The sequence below is a fragment of the Talpa occidentalis genome, unplaced genomic scaffold (genome assembly GCF_014898055.3).
Source record: "Talpa occidentalis isolate TD23 unplaced genomic scaffold, MPIMG_talOcc4v2.1 talOcc4.13, whole genome shotgun sequence".
NCBI lineage: Eukaryota > Metazoa > Chordata > Mammalia > Eulipotyphla > Talpidae > Talpa > Talpa occidentalis.
Genome location: NW_023601322.1, coordinates 88,137,614 through 88,162,976, shown reverse-complemented (window position 1 = coordinate 88,162,976; position 25,363 = coordinate 88,137,614). Strand labels below are relative to the sequence as shown.

The following is a 25,363-nucleotide window of genomic DNA, read 5'->3' as shown; positions in this document are numbered from 1 at the left end:
AAAAGATATTCCTGTTCCAGGTAGGATTAGAACATTACTGCTGTATTCCAGCAGTGGTCAGTTTAATAAGGAATAATTCTTTTCAATAGAGATGTGAGACTGTGGTTTTGCTTTGTTGTTGTAGTTGTTGTTGTTTTCTTATTGCTGTAGCATTAGTGCAGTATATTATAGGACTCGGAAGTGGAGGATCCCACCCTTCAAATAGATGTCACCACAACACCCCCACCACCAAGACACCCCAAATCCTCTGCTACAGTCCACGGGGCCTCCCACCCAAGCTCTGCTCTCCTCCCTTTCTCTCCAGAGAAAGTGTAGCCTCAGCTCTACACCCAGATTTCTAGGTTTGTGACTGGTTTGGTTTTATCTGACTGTTGATTCACCATATTCCACAATGAGTGAAACCATCCAGTATTTGTCTTTTCCCTTCATCGGTATTTTGTGTGGCATGAATCCCCCCAGTTGCACCCATGTTGCCACACATGCAAGTGTATCCATTGCTTCAATGGACACATCTTCCTCCCCCAATCATCTATCCTTGGGCACTCTTGAGTAACAGAAAGTCATGTATTATATTTGAAAGCATTTAGGGCAAAATTAATTTTCTGAAGTAGAACTGAAAGTGTTAGTTTCTACTTGAGGCAATATCAGAAAAACCATAGTTTAAGACATGAATAACCACACTCATGTGACAGTTTTTCACGTTTGAGAAATGATAATATAATCAATTAGAAAAATAGCATTTCAGAGTAAGCTTGGATTCCAGTCTGCATCAGTCTTTGAAGTCATCACAGAGGCGCTCTTGTCTAAATCCATTTCTACAGTATGTGGTGCCGCGGAGTTTGTGATTGAGCACAGAGGATAAAAAGGCAGAGACCATCCCTAAGTTCTAGCTTGAATCGCTGTTCTACCCCCCCCCCCCCGTCATGTGACCTCACAAAGGTCCCATGTATGTCATTTTATTCCCTGGGTCTCAAATCTCTTAGCATCACAAACAGAGAGAGTCACAACCACCCCAAGGACAGGTCCAGCTGTTGGATTTAGTAGAGATATACTTACATTCCACATCAAGATGACAACCATCTGCAAGAAACAATGAAGCCCTCGGCAGTGTCTGAGACACAGAATCTCAGGCTAATCGAGGTCAGAGAGCAGCTCATGCACTGCCATTGGAATGAATCTGGGTTTGGGAGGACTGTCAAGGCTAGTGGGGTTTCCCAAAGAAAGACTTGGAAGCAAGAAGGTCACTCAGTCCTACCTGCTTTGTCTTTCCTCGCTTATCTGCCCCAGCACCCCACTTTCAACTCAGGTGAATGACACACAAACCAATAGTGGTCACACATGAAGCAGCATGTCCATGTGTGTCACACACAACCAAAATGCATGCCAGTATCTTCATAATTTTTGCACAATTTGAAAAGCGGGACTAAGAAATTCTGACATGAGTCTTCAGCTCGTACACACTAAACTGTCCATCACGTCTGCAGATGCCCTCAGTCAACCGTCAATATGAGCAAGCCTTTAGCCACACCATCCCAGAAGGCCCTTGTGCCCGCTCTCCTCATAGGCATACCATAAAGCCAGCCATGTCCTGTTTCTTTAAACCCCTTGCCATCTGCAGAGAGGCCTGCGCTCGCTTCCTGGGCAGACTCTGACAAATGCTGGGGACTGTGTCTTTAAGTGCCAACCTCTGCTCTTTTTCGAAGGAATGTTTCCACTGGGCATAAGGCTGCCTTTATGAATTTTTAAACGAATGTCCTTTTTACCTTTCTCTTGCTATAATGGAAAATGGGTTTCTCAGGAAGCTTTTGTGAACCTTTTCGATTTTTTTTTTTTAAGATCATACTTCCTTTTTCCACATCTAATTTAGCACCACAAGAACAAACGTAATCACCTCATACCCTAATCCACTGCAAAATGCATGCTTCTGCTTCTGAAGCCCATCACTAAGGCACAGGCACCCTCTGCAGACTTCGAGAAGAGCCGTCACCTTGGAGCGGCCTGCTGCCCTGCAGGGACAATGATAGTAAAGGACCCCGTGTAGGGCAGGCTCTCTTGGGACAGCCTCTGGACCTTCCTAACACCATGTTCTTTCCACGTCTCTGTATGCTCTGGGACTCTGTGCTCCAAATTCCAGAAACCTCTCTTCTCTCTGTTGTTGTAAGTCATGACTTTGTCTATTTTTTCTTTTTTTTATAGCTGAGCAGTATTCCTTTGCGTGTATGCACCATGTCTTCTTCATTCACTCGTCCACCCATGGGCACTCAAGCTGTTTTCATATTTTGACTGCTGTGTAATGCTTCCATGAACATGGGGGTGCAGCTATCTCTCTGATTTAGTGTTTCCATGGTCTCCAGCTGAACACCCAGACCTCGAGTAGCTGGATCGTATGGTATTTCAAGGCTTAGTGTTGTGAAGACCCTCCTCTCTCCCTCCTGGCACTAGTTTCCCTTCCATCCTTATATTTTTCTCTGCTTTCATTTGAATCATTTGCCCTATTCTCAACTTCTATCACCCTCTTCCATTTACCCTCCTAAATAACAGACACTCTCACATGCGGGAGGTGAGGCCTGAGGCAAGCAATGTGCTACAGGCAGGCAGAGGCGCGGTGGGCAGAGGCCAGGCGAGGCTGCGTGTACCCACTCCGGGGCAGAGACCACGGGCAGTGGACACTGGTGGGAAGAGGGCTCAAAGGGGATGCTCAGCTCTAGTTCAGGGGGGAAACAGCAAAGCGATGTGGGGCGGGGGGCAGGTGGGAGGGAGCAAGAGAGCACAGAGGAGGCGCTCACGGACAGCAGAGAGCCAGAGAGCAGATCCACCGTGGGGCGAGGGGGCAGTGGGGAGCCGCAGGCTTCTGCATTTGGGGGCAACGGCTGACCATCCAGACAAGTGATCTGGGCTCCAGCAAGTGGTCAGGAATGAAGAAAGGGCCACATGCTGGACAGGCACCACGTCGGCTCTAGGGAACTTCAAGGCACGACCTCCAGGGCAGTGACCCCGGCCGCCACCATCAGGAGGAACTGAAGAAAGTGCTGGGAGGAGAGTGGGGGACAGGTCCAGCGTGATGTGGAGGCACCTGGGCACCAGGGCTCATTCCCAGCACATATCCGCGTCTCCCGGCAGGAAGCTTCCCTTCAGCAATCACGGCTGAGGCAGAACCAAGCACGGGCTCCCAGAAGGAGCCCGGCAGGGGCCCACACACCCCAACTTCCTTTCTCCGAGTCCCAGGGCAGCAGAGCCAGAACTTCTGAACTGCCAGCTGTGCTCTGGGTGCCAGGCGGGGACTGAAAGAGCAGCCGTCAGACCTGCCTCCTCCCAGCAAACCCAGGAGACTCAAGACTACACTGTGGTCAGGACTTACAGGAGGCACCTAAGAAAATGTGAGATCATCTTGTTTCCTGCTCAGATCAGAGTGTTTTCTTCTTGCCCATGGAACAGCACCCCTGGGACCAAGGCTTCAGAACTATGAGACCACAAAGACCGTCAGACACAGCAAAATCGTCTCTGAATGCAGCAAGGGCTGCTTCCAGGAAAGAATTCAAAACCTTGTCCTCACTGGCTCTTCCTCCTTTTTATATTTTTTTATTTCATATATTTTACATCTTTTTCCATTTTTGCACAGTGTATGCATTTTCATCTTGGTTGTAGTCCCCATACAATTCCTACCCCCCTTGTTTTGATCCTACTCCCTCCCCCCATAGTGTGTCTCTGGTTTATAGTTGCTTGTTGATTTTGATTTTTACTTTCTTATAATTAGTCTTTTTCCTAGTGCCTAATTAGATGGTCTCACTCATAGCAGGAATTTAGAAAATCTTCCTCCTTTTTTGACCCCCCCCCAAAAAAAACAATGCTTCTAGATTTCCTCATATTCCACCATCAGAGGCAAATAATATCTCAGAACCTCTTGAAACATGGTGCTGTGGCTACTTTGCCTCTTTATAGGGGGATTTGTATTTAAAATAAAATAAGGCAGGCTTGAGAAAGTGGACTTCATGGGAAAAGAAACAGGAGAGATTATAAGGCAAGGGGGAGACAGAAGCACTTGGGGCAGAAGCACTTTCAATGGCCCTCAAAACAGACAAGGTACCTGCTTACCCTTGTCTGCCTCTAAGTAAGCGAGTAAGCCGGAGTGTGTGTGCATGTGTGCGTGTGCACGCGCCTGTGGTAATATCCCTGTACACAAATTCGCCCCCACCATCACCCACACCCCTCCTTTGATGCTTTCATCCTCTTCACTCCCTCAAAAGTCAGAAACCGCACTTTTGTATCACTGTCCACTAGTTTATAATTACTTTGCTTTATCAGTCCACTGCTTTGATAGATTTGTTTTACTCAAATATATAAAGTGATCCAATGCTTGCCTTTATCTTTCTGACTTACTTTGCTACTGTAAATTCCCTGAAGTCCTTCCATTTTGCTGTGAACAGCAACATTTCACTTTTCCTTATAGCAGAACAGTCCTCCACTGTGTGTATAGGTTTCTGACTCTCCAACATTACTGAGAAATGAGGGGCCTCAAAGCCTTTACATTATTTATCAAAATAGAACAAAACAAAACTTTCTTCTGAGACTGTGTGGTGGGGACTGAGACTGTGCAGTGGGAGGGGGCCATCAGCTGACCTGTAATGTCACTGTGCAGTTACCATCACAAAGAGCACACACTACTCCAACGTCAGCACTGATGTCAAGTGCTCCACGTCAGCTCACCCTCTGGCTAGCACCGGTGAAGGGCACATGGCCTCCAGAAAGCAGAACGACAGCCGGGTCATGCAGTCCTGGTGCTCATGTGTTGGAGTCCTTGCCAGTCATACAAGGGCACACAGGACTTGAAGTGTACCCCAAACACTCAGTATCACATTCACCCTACTAGGGGGACAGGACACATGTGTCTCATCTTTGCTCCCCCAAGTTGAAAGAGTTCATTATCAGAAATCAAGTTGGTACATAAAGCAAACTGGCAAAATCCAACAAAAAAAAAACTCTGGGGAAAGCGAGGGGATGATCAGTGAGGAAGGGAAGGTGTGGATTCCACAGCATGATGGCATTAGAGCTTGGGTGGTGAGTGAATGATAGGCATGTGACAGGGGAGGTGAAGCTGGACCCTGAAATTGTGGTTTTGTAAAGGAATGGTGACTCAGTAGATATTATTAAGTGTATGTGTGCAGACGTAAAAGAAAATAATTCGCCAAGTGGTATTTTTCGGAATGGTACTCTACTACGTTACCATTTCAAAATAATGTATTAGTAGCTTAAGTTTAACAATTTAGAATAACAGCATCAATCATGCCCAAAATAATAACAGGCCCACTTGACCACAAATAAAACCTCAGCTTGGAGAATGCGTTCTTCTCCTACTGTGGCTCCCACCATTGACAACTCTGCCACCAGTGGTGTTATCTATAACAGTAAGCTAATACTGCTCATCTTAATTAAGCTGCTTTTGGAGTTCTCTTACAAAACATATTTTGCATTCAGTTTTGTGACTATAAAAATGGTGTTACCTTAGAGATCATTCTTCGTTTTATGTTTATACATGTTTAAATAATAGTCTAGAATTAGTTTAAATATACTTTGGGAGTTAAGGAGATTTTTTTTTGGTAAGAGCGCCCATGAATAAGTCAAGGTGAAGAAACACTGCACTGTACCAGACCAAGAGGAAAGGAAACGTGTTTGGTTGGGTCTAGGCTCAGGGAGCCAGGCTAAGTCTAAACCCTGGGTCCACTTCTTACTGGCTGTGAGATCTTCAGCAGGATACATGGGCTTCATCTTTGCTTATTTTCTTTAGCCTCAGTTTGTAACTGTCAAAAGAGTACAGTGATAGTGTTCCCCTACAACTCTCTGTTTTATATGATTTCATTTATAATGTTGTTACTAAATAATCCTGGCTCATAGGAAGTGATCAAAAACAAGGCCATCAATTAAAGGATCAGTTTCAGTTCTAACAGCTCAAAACTAGCATATATCAAGAAAAGGCAGACTTGGCCTGTGAAGAGGCTTTCACTATGAATCCTGGTTTGGCCGACTTTTCCACTCCCGGAAGTTGTGCGTCTGAAGTTCTTAAAGTCACTTCTTCATTAACCTGTCAGCCTCCCTGGCTACAAATGAACATGCTCTGTAGAAGACTCTCCTCACTGTCCCAAAGCAGAATGAAGGGCACGGATGCACACAGGAGAGAACAGTTGCCAGTTACATTTGTGGATATGAGAGATTATGATGCCTGTCAAAGTCGGGGTAAATTCTCCATTTAAAATGCAAATAAGGGCCTCCCTGGTGGCACAAGGGGTTAAGACACAACCCATGAAGTTATCGCCAGCCACTGCAGCACAAGTTCATTCCCCGGCCAGGGAGATACCCATATGGTGTGGCAGACCTCTCCTGACTCACCCGCTGCTCCCCTCAGCAGTGTATTTCAGTCTATCTGCCTGTTCTGCTCTCCCACACTGTCTCTAGTGAACCCTCTCACCCCCGCATCTCTGGCCTGTACCCCAGTTCTTGTATGCACAAATAAATAAATCTTTAAAATGCAAATAAGAATGTAAGACCTTTTAAGCCAAATGCATAGACCACCTATCCTATGATATAATCATAGAGAAATTAGGTAATTGTTAGAATGAAGATGCATCTTAGAAAGGAGCTGATATAAAATGGCTTAAGTAGAATAATCTAAATTTCAAAGAATGTAACAGACAAGTTGAAAATGAATTCAATGATAAAGGTACAAATTTTTCAAACTATTCTTAATACAGCCATTTCCTTATATGCCAACTGCTTTTAGAAAGCCCCAACTAAAAAGTACCCAAAAGACCTGGTTCTTTCAGAGGCCATCATGTATGATAATTTAGCAAGAAGCTTGTGCCCTGGCCTTGGTCCAAGACTATCCCTGCACCAAAAATACACGGAAATACATTGTCATTGGAAAACACATCCTCATGAGTTGCAATTCTGCTTCCACAGCTTATCAACAACAGGTTTCTAGAATTATATTCTAGTGATCATTCAAAAAGAAGAAAATTAATGAGATTTGATCAATAAGTATCAACAAAACAAATTTAAATGTTTTAAGGACCTAATGTAATTTTTCAGGTAACTTCCAATGATGTGGTTGGCTGATTTCTTGGTTCAGAAGATGTAATCCACAGAAGATCAACTGAGAGAGAGAGTAGTGGGGAAGCCAGGAGCCTGGGAGAGCATGTCTGTGTCTCACAGTGCAGCAACAGGGTCAGGGACCCTGCACCTGAGTGTGGAGAGTGTGCAATCCAGGCATAGCTGTAATTCATTCTACTCTGTAGTCATTCAGTCTTAAAGGTTTCATTTCAATGTCATGAGACAAATGAATGCTTTCTGTCCACCAAAACCAAGTTTCTGAGCCACTGGGGAAGACTGGATGCCATAGTCAAGTTCTTGGAAGAAGATGATTATAAAAAATCCTTATGTACTTCACTGGCTTCCACTCACCAGATTCAAAGAGAAAAGTATTTACAGGAGACTGACAAAAACTTCCCTTCTTTCTCTTTTCCTTCCTTTACAAACATGTTTTATTTCTAAGTAGTACTTTTCAAAGTTTATTTTACAATATTATACTGGGTTTCATTGGTTAGCAAAGCAGCTCTGGGCATTAAGCTCTACATATGCCAGTCAATAAAATACATGTAACAATTGAACTTAAAAAACAATTGTGCCCCAAGCATATTCAGAATGCTCCTTCTCTACTGCTTAGAGATAAGTATTTCATAGAAATTCAATGTAGGGCATGAAAAGGGAAATGGAAGCTAGTGTGTTAGGGGTCATTGCCAAGGCAAGATCAAAGTGTATCAAGAAATTATACAGTAGAGCAGCTGGGAATATTCAATGCAAAATGTCCACGTTACATCTACCGGTTCTAGAATGGAGTGCTTTCACAAGAGTTCTTTCACTATCTCCCAAAGGTAACACCCTCTATCAATATAAAAGACTTACATATTGAGATTGGTACATCTCAAAAAAACCAACTCAATCAATGATCATTCTAAACCAAGGCACCTTGCAAACATTTGCTTTCTTCAAGATCTCTGATCATTCTTAACAGGTAGCTCACCCTTAGAAGATCCAGCTGAGAAACTAAGATGATTAACTCTGTTCTCTGCCTTCTTACTGTGGCTGTCCTTAATTATTTGCTTTTGAAACACACACACTCATCTCTGTCACCTCCAACTTTCCTCAAGCAAATCCCTCCATTCATATCCTACAACTATATCCCATCTGGCTCCTTGTGGAAGCCTCTTCATTGATGATCTACCTTTCTCTCTCCCTTTTTAAAAGTGAAACTACATATTAAATGGCTATTCAAACAAGTAGAAAAGCAGAGAACATTTTAGAAAACCTTTCTCTCTAAGCTCTGTATTGTCATATTTCAGGCATCCAAGCAAAAACAAGTAACAGTTAAAAAAAAAAAAAAGAAAGTAGACACAAACCATTTAGAAGATGTTGACTCTAATGGTTGCACTGAAGAAAAGGGGAATGTCAAAGGCCCAGACATGCATCCCCATTAAAGAGTCTCCACATTCTTCGCCCACCTCCACTCCAGAAAGTCTCAACTGGTTATTAGCATTGATTATAGTCTTGGAAATAAATGGAACTGAAACTTTCTCCCCAAAACATCTTGCACTGGCCTCTTCTCCCCTTCCCCATGCCACACTCCTGGGTGGAAACCAAGCCCATTTCCACCCGGTGTGCTCACCTCTTACTGTTTTTCACAAAAACAATCCTGGCCTTTTCCCTCAGATTAACATGCAGGACACTTCAGTGACTGAGCAATCTCTTTCCCCTAAGCTGAACAGAGGAATCTGCTATGTGTTTGCAGCACTTCGTATGCTCCATAAAAACCTTACAAAATTATAATTAAGCATGTATTATATACATGCTGTCTCCACTCCCTTTGCACTGGAAACTTCATGAACTCCATCAGTGGTCTTGCTCACACTCTCTCCGCTGTACTTGACGTGCTGCCCGGTGCACCACAGGAATTACTGATAAAGCCAGATTAACTACTGCTAAGAATTTCTTGAGCAGAAAGTCTCAACAAATCTCTTATGGGAGAAAAAAACTTAAGTATATTGAGGCACTTCTTATTCTGATGGGAGTGCTAGACACTGTCTTAATCACAGTAACGAATTCACTTATTTTAAGTCATTATTGCTCACACTCACCCCCACCAAATCAACCTTACTTATGAACTTGAAAACGATGTCTGTTGGCCAGAAATCTTATGTGGGTGACTCTCAAGAGCATACAGCTCCCTGTCAATGCAGTGGCATTCTCCATTGCTACAAGATTAGTTGGCGTCATTAGGAACAACTCTGTGACTGCTTCAGGGACTTTAAGCCAATAATTTTATCATGGACCCTACAGCCTAGTCCCTAAAAGGTGCCTTGAACAGAAATGCTAACAAAATATTGGCAGAAGAGATTGGGATTCACATTCATTTGAAACCATAAAAACAGAAACTCAAGGATCCATAAGTTGGTTGAAAGATCAATGCATTTAGGAGAATAAAGGAGAAATGTCTCATCCTTAGCCATGCCAAGGAGCTTCTGGCAAAAGTTTATGGCCACAAAACTACCCCATCACCACCACACATACACCACTGGAAGAGCTATAGGTTTACAGCAACAGGGAACATGAGTGAAGGTGGGATGAGGATCTACTACCCGCCAGAGAGGATGTTTGTAAGAACGGACAACCCAAAGTCTGTTAGATCCGAGAGAAAAAAATGTACTTGTGATCACTTTATATACACTAAAATCCTCTGTTTGGTACACAAGAACATACAAGCACAACCAGGCGAGTGTAACGCAACGTGCTGGGGAAGGGAGGGCTGAAGGTAGAGACCACGGGTCCAGCCTCCATGAGTAGGAATGGGGGAGAAGAGCTTGCCCAGTTGCTCTCTGGAAAAACAGAGGGGTCAATCCAACAGCAAAGGCAAAGAGAAGCCAGCCATCATCACAATCACGTGGAGAGACACCCCAAGTCAGGGGGCCACAAAGCAAACCAACAGGCTAAACCAGGCAGGGGTAGGAAACCTCTGCTTTGGAGGTGATTCCTGTTCTCTGAGGCTTTGTCCTCTGTCAAGAGTGTTCACAGACCCGGTCCCTTGTCACACACTGATCATACCTGGGAAGGACACATATTTGAGCCTTCCTGAAAATGCAAAGGACTTTTAGTAAGAATAGTGACTACCCCCTGTGCCTCATAGTAGCACCAAAAGAATGTGGACCAATAAATCTGGGAAAATTAGTGACTAGAGTTATTCCAAGATGATTTTTGTCAAGGGCATAAGGTTTATGCCTGGATTTGGGGGGATTTTTGTTTTGTTTTGCACATGGTTGTCCAGTTGTTCCAATAATTCAGCAGCAACTTGAAAGGCTAGACATTCATAGACCTCATTATATATTATGTCCATGCTGAGGTAAAAACCAACAGAATTGCAGGAATACAAATACATGGCGAGGTTGTTCCTGGCCAGCACCAGGAGTAGCATAAAGTAAGGGATAGCTCGTATTCGACATTTAGGGGGGCACTCACAGCCAGGGGCATGAAAAATGCCAGTGCGAAGCTGAGCGTACGTACTTCCTTAATTTTTGCACCCAGGATTTTTTCTTGTCTCCCCCTAACTCCTCTCCCCAGCTCTATTCCTGGCAATAGTATGTAAATTAGTGAAAACAACCCAACATCCATCAACTGTGGAAGTAAGTACACTGCCTATAAAACTCACCACAGGAGGGAAAAGAACTAGTGATTCGCAACAACTAGTCTCACAAACATAATGTGTGGCCTAAGGAATCTGTGACAGTGAAGACAGACCAGCACCGTATGAGTTCATTCACATGAGGTAGATAATGAAACACAAGAATGAACTACATCAAACAAAAACTCAGACTATGAAAACAAAACAGTGCTTACTAGAAGGGAAGTGGGGGGTGCAAATCAGGTAAAAAAGGGGTCAGTTGTGTGATGATGAAAGGAAACTTGGCGGCAAACATAAGGCAGAGCTTCCCCATGTTGACTTAAAAACTGTATATCTGAAAACTAAATTTTGTTAGAAACCAGTGTTACTTCAATTAAAGAAAAAGAAATCTGTCTCATTAAATAGTACAAGATTCCACTCACACCAAGTTTAAAAACAGAGAAGGCTAATCAGCTTCCACAGCAGTCACTGTGCGGGGGACACGTCTGGGGCCCTAGCAAAAGACCTTATCTTGGTTCAGGGTGGCAGTGACATAGGTGTATTCTCTTAAAAAACACCCATTAAGGGGGCCTCCCTGATGGCACAGGTTGTTGAGTGCAGCGCTTGCTGTGAAACTGTCCGCAGCCTCTGCAGCACGGGTTCGATTCCTGGCAGGCCAGGGAGATTCCCACATGGCACTGCAGACCTCTCGTGTCTTGCCCGCTGCTCCCCTCAGCAGTGTCTTCAGTCCGTCTGCCTGTTCTGCTCCCTGCTCTGGCGAATTCTCTGGTGATTTCACCCTCCTGCACCTCTGGTCTGTACCCCAGTTCTTGTATAAATAAATAAATCTTAAAAAAAAAAAACACCTGTTTAGGTGAATACAATCATTATATGTATAGCATGTTATTGTGTCACATGATTTGCTCACTTCTCTATATGTGATTCCATTAAAAAGTCTACGTAAGGAAAAAGCAAGCACTGTAGAGTGAACACCAACTTCTAAGTATGGCAACAAATGATGAAAAGGAGGTGGGGATTGCAAGGGAGGAGGGGTATCAATGGGGTCCCCCTCTCCTGTCATGTTTCATTTATTTAAAAATATACTGCTACAGTATGTCAAAATAGTAGCATTTGATAGAGGCCGCCCTGGTGACATTATTCATTGTTTTACTCAGTACTTTTTCAAATATTTCATATAAAAAAATGATGCAGGTTATCTGGTGCTGGATCCATTCTATCCAGAAGACAGTTCAGCCTACACAATTATCAACACATCTTGCAAAATGCTATAAAGCGCTCCCTTCCCCTGCAGACTTTTCATTCTGCTCCCTGACAAGGCAAAATATGATATTTACAATAAACCCTTCAATTTCATTTGAGAAAATCACGCAGAATGAGCCGAGCTTGTTTTAGCTTTCCTGTAATATTACAGGCTTTGGAACTGAAGCTTCAGGAAGAATATCCTTCCCCTCTGTGTCTCCATCAAAATCTGATGTTCCTTGAAAAACAAATTACAAGTGGTTTTGCTCACCTCTCATGCAGCTCAAATCACAGGAAAATATAATAAATAAGATTAATTCTACACTCAAGGGGCCTCATGTGTGACAGACTTCAAAGAGCAGGTACAAAGCTGGATGAGTTTATTTTCACTCTTACTATCACCTTTAAGCCTAGTTTTAAAAGAAACTACCAGAAAAGCTGGGACTTTGATTTTGCTCACTTCCATTTAAGAAATTATTACCTCTGATTTATAGTTACTTGTGGATAAAACAGAGACACACTAAACGGGGGGCGGCGGGGAATAGAAGTGGGATTAGGGCCAAAATAAGGGGGGTGGGAATTGCATGGGGAATAGAACCAAGATGAAAATGCATACACTGTGCAAAAATGAAAAATGATATAAGAATTATATAAAATATTTAGAAAAAAATATTACCTCCCATATATTAAGATACACAGACTGGAAATATTCTACTCCCCACTCAACACGTCATCACTGAGACAGCGAGCAAACCCCATGGAAAAGGACAGAACCGAAGGACCAGCCTTCAGCCAGATGTAGTCCCATCCACAGTCCTGCATCCAACCTGTGACTGGCTCTACGAGAACATTCTCTGCCAATCTGTTCCTGTCCTCCATTCCTTCCAATTCTCTCCTACCCGGGGCTCAGTTAAGAAGGGAGGCAGAGGAAGGACATCAGGGATGGACCCAGGAGGACATGGCAGCAAATCAACCACATGGAAAACCAAGGCAGGTGTGATAATACTGAAGAGCAAAGTGCTTAGGGGTCAGAAGCTCTGGATTAGAATTCCAATTTGCTGGGCGGAGCAACCGGCAACAGGTCTCTCTAACCCCTCTGAGTCCCTTTCCTCTCTGCAAAGTGAGCCTTTCTTTTAGAAGTTTTGTGTGGTTTGCATATTGTGAAATGTTGAGAATGTTCCACCAGCATAAGGCAGTAAAAGAAACTGTCTATCGCTGGCTCACCTACAAGTCCAAAGATCAAAAAGCAACTCTAATTTAGCTACATCCTTTTCGCCCCACGCTCATTAGTCATTATCTGTGGGTTTGGTCTTTACACTTCTTTTCACATCTCCTCAACAGGCTGTTTGATATCCTCCTAAGCACACTATTAAGTGTCAATGTATTTGAGCTTTTGCACTTTGTGGCTTTTCTTTCCTGTCTTGAAGTGTCTGAAATGCTATCACTTGGTACTCGCTGACATATCACCAGATAATAGACACTTCTCGAAAGACAAATTAAGCAGACATTATTGGTTCATGTCATCCTTCCAGATGGCATCTGGAAGGGGCCAAGATTTTGAACAGAGATGATTATGAGCCCTAAGTAAGGAAGTATTCCCGAAGGAGTCCCACAGCCACGCAGCCTGCACACTCTGGAACGTGTGCACTGAAATGGGCCAGCTTCATTAGTTTCTCCTTCTAGGCCACAGCATCTGCAAATGGCTGGCGGGTGTTGCCCATCTCATCTAGCTGGGAGGGATTTAAATTTTTAAAAAGACATGTTTGTGCTGAAAGGAGATGTTTATTCATTTTCTCCCACCTCTTATTTCTACTGACTTATAGTTTCAGCTCCCCCCTCCTCCTCAATCCTCACCAAGGCTAGAGGAGTCACTAGTCTAATGTTTCCGAACACCACATTTCACTGGGGGGCATGGCCACTTCTGCCATTTCATCTCCTTATGTCCTACGTTCTGAAGCAGGGCATGGTTTTAGTCATTCAACTTGAATAAATACCCATTTCATGCCAACACCAGCACTCTGGTTGTCTTCAATATAGCAGAGGAGACAAAAGGCTATTCAAATTCAGCCTCAGTCCTTAGATTCACCTCTTGTGCTGGTTTATAAACCTAATCCTGGTACTTGGAGTTAGAAGGCCATCATTTTCCATTAGTGTAGGATCCCTACATAAGCTCTCATCAGACGGACCTTTAAGAGGGCTTCTTCACAGCCTCAGCTTAGGGTCATCGTTCAGATAAGAGCCCTGGACTTCCGCGATGAAGAAGGCAGCTCAGGTAGCTTCAACACAAGCCAACCCTGCCTTAGACTGGGAAATGCTAGCGCACCAGTGGGCTTTCATCACATTTACTTGTCTTCTAGAAACGGTTCTGTCGCTTGCAGAAAAGGTTAACTCCAGCTCTCCATGAGTAGGAATGGACAACCCTCCCAGGTGCCTTTTCCTGTAGTTGGGTGTGAGGAATCTCCCCAGCAGCCTAGCCAATGCTGAGGAAATTTGGGAAAACAGTGAGATTGGGACCAGTTTGGGTCAGCATCCAGAATGTGCCATAATACAGAATTCAACATCAGCCTTCAACTGAAGTTCAGAATCGGTCAATGGACACAGTCAGCCCGCTGCAGGTAGCTCTGAACCACTACTGTTGGCCCTAAAGGCTAGGCCTCAGGGACCATGGGGCCCTCAGGACATGGAGACCAGAGGCAGAACTTTCTCTGCCTCTTGTCCTGCAAAAAAGCCTGTGAATCCCAGGCCTCAGGTCAGTAGGATGACTTTGTCAAGTGCCACCCAAACATTTAAGTGACAAGACAGACCGTGAAAACATTTTCGTGACATTTTGCTATAGAGCAGGATATTCAAAGAAGAGAACAAGGAAGGAGCATGTGTTGAAGGATCCTTTACTCTCCCCCTCTCCATATGGAAAAAGAACTGATTTCCATAAAAGGTGTTCATCTGATATTCTGGCAGGATATCAATTCTGCTGTTGTCTTGGTTCAGGAGATAATTAATCATAACATCTGCACTTCCTTCATGCAAATTTGTGACTGAGTTTCAACGGTATGGCTCCACATGCCTCCAAAACTCTCCTGTTACAAATGGGCAGTGCCCAAGGAATTGTCCATGAAACACTGGTCTCTACACATGCTGTTTTCTTTTCTTTTCTTTTTTCTTCTTGAGGTGGGAAGAGGATTGGAATGGTCACATGCAATTATAAACAGTAAAATGAAACCCCTCCTGGAGAGTCACAAGGCATGTTTACATATCAAAGGTTTTGAAAAAATCCAGCAAGAATAAAACTCTGCTCTAACAGTTTTTAACTTACTATTTCCCCAAACCCCAGTGTCCATAAATCTTTCTTTTCCATGTAACAGCCATTAGCATCCTTTATCATAGAACGCTCCCTTCAGAGGGTACTATTTTGAAGAACCCTGTCCCTTTCCATTAGAGGCACAAGGAGATTGAAGTGCCTATAGGTGGGTGAATCGGCTCTCATTTCCTCTCCCAAATGCTCATGACAGGAAAAGAAAAATGAAGGACATCACCAACACACACATCTGAGGATTTCAATTTACTGCTGCCATGCATGAATTATTATATTTATGGTTGAGTTGCCAAATATACCAGTAGTCAGTAGGCCGCAGCCACAGTAGAGATGCCCAGCTGAGCGGTGGCACTGCACTGCAGTCATAACGTCCATACCGGAAGGCAGGCATGCAAGACAATGAATCCTTTTCCACACTCCCACACCCACTGGAAGGGCTGCTAGGATTTTCTTGAAGGTGGCCTCATAGCAGCCTTACCTGATCCACTCACCTCAGATAAGTCACTGGGGTGAAGTACAAGAGAAAGGAAAACTGAGCTAACAGTCACAGCATTAAAACCCACCTCAGCAGAAAGAGGTGTGTAGCAATGATTTGTTACTGTTCACAATTTTGTGAGTTGGCCTCAGCTATGCCATTCTGCTCTGTGCTGTTGAGTTGAGGTCAGCAATGGGGTGGCTTTCAACCCCAACTCAACTGGGACAGGAATATCTGACATAACCTCTTCTCTCCGCCAGGGTCTGTCACAGTCTGCTGTGGGCTTCCTGGGGATGAGGCCACTGGGATCCAAGAGAAAGCAAGTGGGGGCTCCCTGTACCCTGCAGTTTACCATTCAGAAATCCCAGAGCATCACTTGCAATGCAGTGTTTGGGTCAAGGCAAGTTCCAAGGTCAGCCAAGGGCTCACACATAACCACTTGATGTGGTTACAAGGTGATTACTTTTTGGAGACCACCCACCACAACAAGCACTGCTTCACAGTCAACAGCGTCCGTTGGCAGAAAACAAAGAAAATTCAACAACCACCCTGACAAAGAGGCCTATTAAAGCAAAGGCAAAGCTTGGTTCTTTTTATCTGGGAAGCTTGGATCTTCTAGAAAGACAAAGGGAACCACCCCAGGTCCCCAACCTCCACAGTTGGGTCTCCTACTCACAAACTCCTCCTCCCCTGCCTGCTCTAGGCTAGCCCTTTTCAGGAGGTGACTGGAATAATTTATCCTGTCTGAACATTCAACTCCTTTATGGAGAATTGCAGTCCCTGGCTATTCAGAAAAGAACACATTAATGTCCTTATTCTTTCTTCCCCTTCCTGAGGAGGACGGACTCATCCTGCCTATCAGCTGTCCAACTGACCACAGAGGCTGGGATCAACCCCATCCAGGGGAGAAAAGCTAAATATTTATTTAACAGTATTAGCACCTTCCCTTGAAGGAGCCATCTCTTCTTTTTGCTTCATTCACCATCCGAAGCAGAAGGGAACGCTGAGTGGGCTAGGCAGCAGCCTACGGAGCACATTCTGTGGGATGCTCAGAAGGGGCCCTGCCCAAAAATAACCTTCGCAGCTGCCATGACATGACGCGTGAAATACCACCACGGATTCATTTCATTCACTTACGGTATTGCCTCTCCTCAGATTCAAGGACAGAATGGGAAACCCCGGATATGGGAACACATGGGGTCAGGGACCAAACCAGGGCTGCTTTCAAACAGTGAGGAAAACCAAGCCTACTTGAGCCTGCTATAGTCCTGGGGTGGGGCCAGAAAGGTGCAGGTGCCCCTGGTAGCCTAGCTGTATGTTGGAGGTGGGGGTGACAAAGGTGAAGAAATGAAAAATTCTCCTATTTCATAATGTTCTGGAAGTTGTTCTGGGAGGGAAGCAGAACAGGCACGAGAAGGAATGAGAGAAAAGCAAAAGGACTTACTGCCAATACCTTCTCCCAAAGTTAGCTTTCCAGGAGTCTCTTCATTAGTATTTTCCCATCCTGATTGTTTTGATCATGATGAAAAGATATTATGGAATTAATGTGTATGGCAAAGAGGGTTAAAAGAAGAACTTTGGAATTAAGCTTTACCTACCCATGAAAGGTACAAAAAATTGTAAACCAAAAGTAGTTAGGATTTATATTATACTTTCTGTGAGTCATATTATTCTGAGAACTTTGCTCACCAGAGAAGTTCTGTGATAAACGGGCTCATATTATTCCTATTTTAAAGATGGGGAAACCGAGGCTGGGAACATAGCATGGCTTACAGCCTCACGGTTAGCAAATGGCAAAGCCAGATTTTGAACTCAAACAGTCTGACAGGTAGGAATCGAGGCCTTTACCCTCATCACTTCCCAGTGAAGCTTGCAAAACAACATAATACACCCTGTGCTTATATACGATGAAAGATTAATGAACTATTTTCAGCACATGGACAGGAAATCCTGAATCTGGAATATCAATTTTTATGGAATTACAAACTGACACTATTTTTGTGTTTTACAATTTTTGTAATAAAAAGTAGCTTTAAAAGATGATGTTTCAAAAATGTATGGAAACTTTTTCTATATTTATGCAAAGTGAACCAAAATGTCTTGTCATATAGGAATTAAAAAAATCTACTACAAAAACACAACTCCAAGAAGCAATATTTCTTCCTATTTTTGAAGCCAAAGTTTGTGATCTGCCTTCCACCTGGGCATGCAGTGGACACTCCAGCACACCTCAGGAGGTGAGAGTCTGACCAGTCTGGCCTAGTGGAGCGGGAACAGTAAACCACCTTCAACTCCAAATACCCACCTCCCTGTCTCCTGTAGGTTAGCTGTGTGATCAGCCATGAATTCCAGAGATGATGTTCAATCATCTTATCCTTGTTCCCCATGATTCTTGTCCTTTCTTCCCCCAAGCTCAAACCTCACATGCTCAACCAATCTTCAACAGGCCTCAAATACACACGGAGCATTTTGCTCAGTTGAGACAAGAACGCAAAACTGCCACTGAAACCATGTTCATAGATTGAATCCATTCGATCTGGCTACACTACCTAACTTACTAGAAAATGAAATTTGGTAATAGCCAGAAAAGAGAAGAGTAAGGCAAATGTCCTATCATCAATCTCTATGAGTAAATTATTGATGCTTGACAACTCTAATGCAGAAGATCAGGAGGCTTGCCTGCTGAGAGGGAACCGGAGTGTTCAGTATTTAAAACCCAGAGAGAGAACTTACTGTCCTACAGTCTCACTGTGAGTTAATTAAAATGAGTCATACATTAGGAAGGAGACATGCAGCGTTCCAAAAGATAACACTACAGATGCAACTCATCCAGGGAAAGCGAAAGCATCCTCATCTCCTGTGTAGATGCCCCCTGAGGCTCTCAAGCCCATGCAGTAGTACCATGCTCCTCCCACGAAGAGGGAAATGGAAAGACAGGATGGACAGTGGCAAGAGACACCCAAAATCCCGCGATGTGAAGAGGAAGGTGCTCCACGGTGGACCACACGTTAACTGAAGTAGCACTGACACCTCCACACAGGGTGACAGCATATTAGATGCGGTCACGCCATCTGTCTCCAGTCTCCAAGACTGCTGTCTACTTATCTGAAACGTCATATTGGAAATTCATAGTAGCCTCATTTTTTAATTAAGAGGAAAGATTATACTTCAACTATACCCTGTCCCATTAAAAGGGATTACTTAAGTGTGTATCTGGTGAATGGAGAGTAACAGAAAAAAGTCCCTCTAACTAAAAGTAGTATTTGTGGAATTCTGTGACAGAGAAGGACATCAAGTGGTTGGATTTGGACAGAAAATTAGTGGATGAGTAGAAATAAAGATCTGAGCCAGGGTAGGCCACAGTAGGTTTGTCCCCAGATAGTTGCATGGTCACAGTCTAGGCATGGCTTGAGGTCCTGTGAAACAATAGTGAGCAAAGAGTATTACCTGCAGCACACAGCTGCAGGGTCTATTACCAGCGAATCAGAACAGTCACTTAACTGTGATAAACCCTTTTTAACTTAGGCACATGAACACACGTTGCCTTGGACAACAATGTGGGCAGTTCGTGGCTAGGAGGAGCCTTGTAGATTTTTCAGAACAAATGATCAGGGCTCTGAAACATAACTCATGTCAGCTCAAGATGAGTCCTCAGGGAGGCTTGACTCTACTGCCAATGCAGTCCTGGTGACCCTCCCAAAGAGAGGCCACGGCTGGATCAACCACATAGATGGGCCTGAAGCCCCTCAGGGGACAGTCAAGAGCAGTCAACAACAGTAAGCTAATCCCACAAAGGCCTAGAGAATGCAAAAGCTGAGCCCTGTTCTGTGGAAAGACCTTGGAACACAAAGATGAGTAAACAATAGTCCTTGCCTAGAAAGGTGTCCGGCTCAGAGAAAAAGGCCACCATCACACAATGTGGTAAGAGTCAGATGAACATGAAGGCCAAGTAGCATGGGACCCCAGGGGAAAAAAGGGTTCACCCCTGCATCACATTCTGAGAGAATTCTTCTGGTCCCCTAGGACAAAACCTGCGGATAGAGAAGTTGACTCTCAACCTTTCCAGATAGATATTTAATGTTTGCTTGGGCTAGACCATCTCAAGACCAAAATGGTTAAGTTTTTTATGGCGTCTAGTTTCTCCTTTATGTTTCTTGACCAAACCTGATTACCAAGTGGTGCTTTACCAGTAGGGTGATTTAGCTCACATTAGCTGAGCGAGGACGAGCTGGGAGAACTCGCTGTACATACAGAGGGGTGACAGTCACTGACTCCACATACGTAAGAACACTGCCTGCTGCACTCCCAGGCCCTCATGCCAGCTGACACAGACTCTTCATGTAGCTGGTACTACAAGGAAAGGGGAAATTCTCTACCTTCCTGCCCCTCCACCCCTGACTGTGCCCAGACAGGAGCTCGGGTCCAGGACCACGTCATGTGGTATCAACCTGCTGACGCCTTTCCTTGAGGTCAAATGAAGAAGAACTGTCTTCCAAGCCTGCTGGTTCACTTGTCAGACTCGGTCTCCATCTGGAAGCAGTAGGAATGCAGAGCACAGGCCTCATTTAGCTGCTAGGGAAATTTGATAAATGACTCAAGCATCCATTGTGCACGAACAGGAAGAATCCAGAGTGTAGATCCTTCCCAGGGAGCAGAAATCCAAGTGGTAGAAAGAACAGACCCAACTTTTACATTGCGTTTCCTTAGGATTTTTTTCCCTCGCTCCCCTCATCTTCAGCTCATCATGTCAATTTCTGGAAGTTCCTGTTGATGGAGGCAAATTCAGCTCTAGTGCCACCAGGAGCGAGGTCCAGAAGGAAGCAGTGAGCATCGCCTAGGCAAGGCACAGTACATTTCTCACTGCCACGCGAAGCTGAATCAGCTTATCTGTTTCTGTCAAATTTTTCCACAACAATTTCCTTTGAGGTTGAAAATGCCTCTGTCTCAGTTTCAGCCCATTTCTCCCAGCTCTCCCGATAAGTGTCAGATATGGGAATTAGAATTCTACCAGTTCTTTCTTTAGAAAACCAGTACAGCAGATGATATCAAACGATTTATTGTTATTTATAAACATACCCATGAAGATTGGGATGGTGAATGTACAACCCACAAACTTCCAAAGAGAGTATAACACAACTTTTAGTAAAGGCATATGTAGAATATGGCTGGAATAGGAAATGAAAAGGTGCCATAACTTGTCTTGAAGGCTAAGTGGGAGGTGGGTGCTAATAAGCACATGTCAATCATAATCATGTGGGAGGGTAATGATTTGCACCCGCCATGGCTTCCTCCCAGCCTGCCTTTCTGTGTCATTTCCGGGCTCAGGTTTCCTGGTTCATTGTCAAGGGACCCATTGCTGGATGATAAAAGCACAGAAAGACTGACCTGAAATGACACTTGGAGGTACATGAGACAACTTCTCCAAAATCTGTGAGGTTCAGATTCCAACTCTGATTCTTGAGTGACATCAGAGTGGAAACACAGATCATTATATAACTATCTAATCATGGCCCAGGAGCAAGAGGCTGACTCTGCCATTGCCTACTATTATTTAGAGGAAATGATCCTTGCGAAGATATTGTCAACTTCTAAGGGTATAAAGTATAAATGCCGTTATTGACATTTCCAATCAGATGGTGCACAATTCATTATGGTGAAATGATGCCAGGGCGGTTTAAGACATATCCACGCAGACACTGTCGTGATTACAGAGCATGGAGCAGAAACACGATGCTACCATTCCCCAGGATAGGAAAGCAGAGTGGCCCCTCCTCACACTCGGGTCCCTAGGACAGAGCCAGATGGCCTAGACTTGGTACCTTCTGGAACCTCTCCAGTCCACCTCCTTTTCTCCAATCCCATGGCCACTCAGGTGCACATGAAGGAGACTTTTCCAACAACCTCCTATCTTGACCCTGTCAATCTTGCCTCCACATCAGCACCAAGACTGAGGAAAAACCAATGATAATCATGTATTCTGCTGCCTATCACTAGCAAGATGGCTTTCTATGTAGATGTAGGAAAATCAAAACTCCTTACTTTGGAACCCAAGAGCTTCACCTCCTCAGAGGCTCTCTTTGAATCTCTCTCCCCAAACACCAATATCGTAGTCCTTTACCACATAGCAGCACACTTCACACTGTAGCTCTTCCCAAATACTCTTCCCCAGACAAGCTCTATGCTTTTGCAAGTCTGTTTATTGCATATATAGCAATACCACTTCCTAAAATGCTATGTCCCCTATCTGTATCTGGAACTTTCATGCCAACACCAATGTGCCCGAAACCTTTAGAAAGAATTATCTATTGTCTCTGTGTTTGCCTGACTCTGTGCATGCCTGTCCTCTCTGCACAATGAATGAGCAATTTTGAGCTCTCACTGTGTGCCAAGAATACAAAAGTGCACAGAAGAGACCCAGTTTCTGCCATCACAGAGCCTACCAGGCGCACACAATGGGCACGATGCAAGCACGACAGTGGAAAAGCACGTGGACTGGAGAATAACCAAAAGGTATGAGCAGCTGAGAGCCATCAGGGAAGGCCTCCCCAGACTAGAATATTCTGCTCTCTCATGGGTACACCAAGCAAAGGGGCACAAGGGATTTACTCAAAGCAGGGTCTTCAGACCCACTGCAGCCCTTTGGCTACTTGCCACTGCATTAGTGCAGTCATTGAGCAGAAGCATTTAGAAGTTTTTAGAGCAATTTGACACAGAAATTTAATACCTCTTGCATCTAATAAAAAATGAAGTTTGTATTTTGTCTCTTTTTTATTCATTTTACATTGCTACTATTTCATCTTCATTGTCTTTATAAAAGCATCAGTCTCTGATGGGTTAGGAAACTGAAAAACAGATGGTGGTTCATCACAGAGATTCAAGGGTACCAGTCCACTGGGAAGGAGAACCTGTCAAGAGCCTGTGTTGGGACAAACCACGGCTCTGGAAGAAGGCTGTGCACATCACCCCAGAGCAGGCCACAGCGTAGAAAATGAGGGAAGGCTGGTGACGTGGATTCCAAGAGTAATGGCTCCCATGTGATAATGAAAGCGGTGATGGCTGCCACCCACAGAGAGGACGGAGTCCAGCAGAAGAATCCAATAGCCATGAGAGAAGAATGAGCTTCTCAGAGAGACAAGGGAGGAGAAACCAGAGGCTGGGTAACAAGAGGACGTGACGAGCTCTAGAAGTCAAGAGAAGAGGTGGTTCAAGTGGGTGGAGTGGTAGAATGTAACGAAAAAGACAAGTTAGAAAAATGTCAACCTAGATAGAGTGGTACAGGGGTCACTGCTGATTTAGCAAAGGCAAATGGTGGAGAGGCAGGACAATCTGGAAAGAGTAAAGGATCCAGGAAGTTGAAGAAAGATGGTGAATTGTAGAGCAGAGAGTAGTTAGAGGTGAAAGCAGTAGTTAGAGGTGAAAGGGGGGCAGTGTTTGTGTTTTTGTTGTTGTTGGGATTATTATTTTGTGTGTGTGTGTTAACAAGAGATTTGAGAATTTTTTAAAAGATGATAAGCTCCCATTCAGGAGAGGTTGAATGCAGAAGATAATGTAACCAATAGCTTGTTTTCTCAAAATCCAATAGGGGAGGTGTGAAAACACAAATAAGGGTGTGAACTTAAACCTCCAAACAAGGTAGTGTCACTGAAACAATGGCCTGTAAAATCTATGCTGACTACAGAGGGAAGAAAGAGAAGGAGAAATGGCTGGAAGGGAAGCAGACACAGGGATGGACTGAGGTGTTTGTGAATCTCAAGGACTGCCATGGGGAATAAGTAGCGAGAAGGAACAGCTCTATAGGCAGAGAGGCAAATCCTCACATTAGTGGTTTTTGGAAAAACACGTTGATAAAGATAACCTTATCTTTTACAGGTTATTTTTGTTTGTTTCTTACATTTCTTCTTCAAGTTTTGTTTCGAAGACTATTTGTTGGCATTAATTTCTTTGGGATCACAAAGAAGCACCTGTCTCAACTCTTATGCTAGGATGATTCCCAACAAAGATTCTTCTTCCTTTCAAGTCAATCCCTTATTTTCTGGTAGGCACGAATGTGTGCCAGTTCACTTGCTATTATTTGCTATGTCGATGCATAGATGCAGTGACTCATCACCCCAGCAGCAGGTCCCTCCAGCCAATGGCTGTAAAGAGCAGGGAGGGGCAGGGCCAGAGTAAGGAAAGCTGTTACAGGACAACCCCAAGAGGAAATGGGGTGGCCTTGGTGTAAGTCCTCAGCCACCCACTTTAAAAAACAAACAAGGGCCTCCCTGGTGGCACAGGTAGTTGAGTGCAGCGGTAAAAATCTGTCCACAGCCTCTGCAGTGCCAGTTTGATCCCTGGCCGGCCAGGGAGATGCCCACATGGCACGGCAGACCTCTCCTGTCTCACCCGCTGCTCCCCTCAGCAGTGTATTTCGTCAGTCTGCCTGCTCTGTTCCCTTCTCTGTCTCTGGTGAATCCTCTCACCCTCTCACACATCTGGCCTACACCTCGGTTCTTGTATAAATAAATAAATCTTAAAAAAAAAAAGTTGGAAAAAGACCCAAGTACAGGCATACATAGAAAGATTATAAAAAGGTTTACCTATAAGGGAAATGAAAAGAGTGGGAACCCAGGGAGAGAGAGAGAGAGAAGGGGGTATATGTTAACTGGCCAATACATTTTACCAGTAACACCATCAGAATGTCAGAGCTGGGACCCCAACAATATGCAGAAGGCAGGCAAAACCAAGTGTGCACAGACCCACGCATTTGGTTTTGCACCAAGCACAGCTGCTTCACTCTACCCTTACTTCCCAACAGTCTCCCTTTCGGGAAGTCAAGAGAAATGACAGATTCATGGCATGATGGGAGTTGTAGTAATGGCAGCTGGGATCTCATTTAGCATGGGGGGTGGGCTCCATAAAACATCAGTAGGTGGAGTTCACTGAGAACCAGCCAAAGTACTTGCAGTTTTAAGTTTGTGTCCAACACGCAACCAAACTGCCACAAGTCACATCTCCCTCAAGTGTTCACGCTCTGGGGAGTCAGCAGCTCACAATGAAGCCTTCAGGTCCCAAACACTGGGCTGATCAGAGCCCTCTCTTGCCCTCCTCACCTAATGCAATCCCCAGGCTTAGAAGCCACGCCATAAACAATTCCACCTAACTCCACATTAGGCATCTCAGGGGGCACGTCTCTTCCACGCCCAGACTTCCTCCAACTCATCAGAGTCATTAGACAGGCCTTGGAGAATTACACCACTTACTTCTGGAGCAGGGATCACACACTGGCAGCCCACAGATGGAATCCAGCTGGCAGATAATTTTGTTTGGCCCACACAGTTTTTGAAAGATAGGAACATTTCATATAAAGATCCATCTTTCCAGCTTCTTTTTTAAAAGTCAGATGATCTGGCAATGCTCAGTGCAATTTTTCTGCATGGTAACGTTGGCTGGTTCTGAGCTTTGGCTGTTGTCTTCAGACGGCAAAGCCATTTCTCCCCCACCCCTATTCTGTACTGCCTTCAGAGTCTGCTGGTCCCCTATACCTCCCTCTGCCCCCCATGTTTTAGAGGAAGGAGTCAAGTGGTGGTGTTCTTTTCATCTTTCTCTCAGTCTATGTTTTACTCTATTTAGCAGATTA

At 44.3% G+C, this 25,363-nt stretch overlaps 1 long non-coding RNA gene across 1 annotated transcript; it reads left to right on the top strand.

Moving 5' to 3' along the window:
• Nucleotides 1-992: 992 nt before the first annotated feature.
• LOC119243583 (uncharacterized) lies at nucleotides 993-16,322 on the top strand. The gene is made up of 3 exons (XR_005124763.2): nucleotides 993-1,140; nucleotides 2,197-2,288; nucleotides 16,008-16,322. It is a non-coding gene; the product is annotated as an uncharacterized LOC119243583 (long non-coding RNA).
• The last annotated feature ends 9,041 nt before the right edge of the window (nucleotides 16,323-25,363 follow it).